General features: G+C 33.5%; 1 long non-coding RNA gene across 1 annotated transcript; it reads left to right on the top strand.

Annotated features, from left to right (window-relative positions):
- The first annotated feature begins 293 nt into the window (after positions 1-293).
- Positions 294-2,801, top strand: LOC104102227 (uncharacterized). Its single transcript, XR_687628.4, has 2 exons — positions 294-488; positions 2,593-2,801. It is a non-coding gene; the product is annotated as an uncharacterized lncRNA (long non-coding RNA).
- The last annotated feature ends 275 nt before the right edge of the window (positions 2,802-3,076 follow it).

Genomic DNA, 3,076 nt, shown 5'->3' with positions numbered 1-3,076 from the left:
AACTGTTACAATAGATCATATACTGGAACAGTTTTAACCATCCTAATAGAGTCAAAAGGCTTTTGGGACACATCTAAAGAATAACTGTTCCAATAGTATAATAACTATCACCATAAGTAAATATATGGAGACGGCTTGTAAAGGCGATACGATAAAGTTATATGTGGGTACGGTTTGATAAAATAAAAGTATATTGGAACGATTTACTTTTCCCTCCTACATATTTATTAAAAAAACAAAAAAATAAATAAATGACCCCATTAATATTTTAATAACTCTTTAATATATTTTTTAAATTAAAACATTATTATGGAATGTTCCGTCACTCTCTAACTCTCAAAACCTTGAATTAGATATCGTCTCTCTCAGCCTCAACCTAGAACACATCGACCTCACCATCGACGAGCTCTGTCGGCCAGCTCGGGCGAAGGACGATAACTGCCGGTGAATGATGACCAGTTTCGGCTAACATACGAGCAATCTCCGAGGTAGGCTATTGATTTTTCCCCTGTTTGATGTTTGTATAACTATTCGATTTTAGCTTTCTTTTTTCCCTTATGTTTTCTTTATTTGGTAATAGTTCCGATAAACCCATTATTTTTCTTATGCTTTGTTTGTATTACATGATACATTTTGTGATTTCTAGTTTGCGAAATTGGGGGATTCATTTATTAGGTTTTGATTTTCTGTTTGAAACCATGAGATTTTCTTTGTTCGATGTTTGCTATCGATGTTCGATCTTCGTTGTTCGCTGTCTTGGTTATTCAGAAAAATCGTTTCGCTGCTCCTTTTTTTTTTTTTTTTTCTGGTAATATTTTTGATAAACACATTCTTTTACTTCTGTCCGATTATGCTTGTGCTGCTTTCACTTAAAATTTTGAGATTCGTTCATGTCTGTGCTTTAGTCTAACGGGTAACTGGTTGCCTTCACGTCTATTAGACATTGGGGTTATTCTTCTCAAACAAATTGCTTGCCTTTCTAAATTTTCTTGCTTGGTAAAAATGATGCTATCTAATCCTTAAAATCCATCTAATAAACTTTCGAAAGTAGAGCTTTTTCGACTTATTGGTAGCTCGTCAATCATACTCTCATAGTTGTAATTAATAACTTAATGCAAAGAACGAAAAGCTATAAGCATTCTGTGCAAGTTGTAAACTGTTGAGGTCTTTTCTTTATAATTACGACCTAGGAACTTAACTTACCCATTTCCAATTACATATTTTGTCCAATTTTATGATGTTATTTGGTCACAATATGTTTCACAATAGTAGAACTTTCCTTGAATAGTGAATATCCAAACCTCTTTCTAAGCAAAGGCAGAAAAGACGGCCTAATTCTAGTCCTGCCTACTTCATTATAAAATGTAAAGGTACAAGGCTCAAGTCCTTAAACTATTATATGTACAGTAAACTTTTAAGCAAATGAAAGGGACTATGGATAGTAGACATAGAAACACCTAATACAATGAACTTATAAGTTGGTATGTACAGTCCAATTGAAATCAGAACTGCAGCATATATCTGTAGCTAATTTTTACAAATTTAAACAAGGCTGAATCCATGGAAGAATTGTTGCTGTTGAGACGGGTTTATATGGTCAGTGAGGATAGTTATAGCGAACTTCAACTTGCTTGTAATTGAGGCGTAGTAGTAGTTGTTGTAGGAGTTCTTCATCCTTAGTTTCTTGTCCTATATGATAAGTGTTTAGAATTTGGTCTCAATACATCTTCTAAACAAGATTCTGCTCATTTATTTTGTGCATTGTAGGATCATTATCTTTTGGTTAATTTTAGCCAAAGCACTTGAGAGCTTAGATAGTGAAAACGAATCATGTGCGATTATATTGATTTTGCTTCCATGCCTTCAATAAAAAGAAGGTTGTTCTCAAAAGTTTAACAGTCTGGTTTAAATGGCTGGAAAATGGAGAGAACAGCAGATGGATAATAACAAGGGAATGGGATACTTATTATGAAGAACTGAAGAAGTTGACTCGTATTGCAGCACCAATGGTGACAGTTTCTGTATTGCAGTATCTATTGCAAGTTGTATCGGTGTACTTAGTGACTAAGAACTTTGTTTCACACTTATATTTACATGAGAAAGCTGGTAAAAAAACTTATTTTGTGCACCTTTTTCTATAGGTTTTGCATCCTTAGAGACCTGGTTATGATATTTAGGAATTTCTCGAGAACTTGTGTTAGTTGCCTTCTCATTCTTATCATCTTTAGTCCCATTAGAAACACCAAGGAATCGAGCTGCTACTGTTGAACTTTGTCCAGATTTATCATGAACCACCTGTTGAAGTTGCCCAGCATCTTCATTCACATCTTTACCATATGTTTTATCCAGAACATGTTGTTTCACCTCGATTGTTTTGATTAATGAATTAGCTCGATCATCAATTACACCAAAATTTGAACACACAGCCTTGTGCACCCCAGCTCTCTTCTCCTGCACACCTGTAACTATCTGCATATTTGACTGTCCATTCACTTGTTGCTGCACCTCGACTGCTTTGGTGCACACTTAATTGTCATTCAATTATCTTAAAAAAATGTTTAATTATTTCTAAATTGTCTTTTGCATGTGCAGCGATTGCGAATGAAAGCAGTGATGAAGACCTTACTTGAGTGTTGTTGATCGTTGTTAGACTTTCTATTATCATGTTCAAGGATATTTTAGTTTAGAGCTTTATTTTTGTATGCAAACTCATATATTTTAACTTTTGAATTGTTGATCAAACAATGTATTCATATTTTGTTTTTGTTTATGGATAATGCTAGTTGGATATTTTAATTTTATTTCGTGGTTTATATAAGTTATGGTGTATAAAATTTCATTGCGTAGGAAAATATTCCTCATTTTGCTTCCATAAATATCAAAAATTACAATTGCGAATTATTGCAATAGAGAATATAACCGTTCCAATAGACCTAGCCAATAATAACAGCATCCCCTAATAACCGTTGCAATAGGATATTGATAGTTGTACCAATATATCACAAAACCGTTGTAATATATCATGAAAACTGTTGAAATAGACTTAAAACAATCGATGGTATAATTGTACCACAAC

This window comes from Nicotiana tomentosiformis, chromosome 11 (genome assembly GCF_000390325.3).
Source record: "Nicotiana tomentosiformis chromosome 11, ASM39032v3, whole genome shotgun sequence".
NCBI classification, from domain to species: Eukaryota; Viridiplantae; Streptophyta; class Magnoliopsida; order Solanales; family Solanaceae; genus Nicotiana; species Nicotiana tomentosiformis.
Note: the sequence above shows the minus strand (reverse complement) of the source record. Positions and strands in the feature narration are given on the sequence as shown.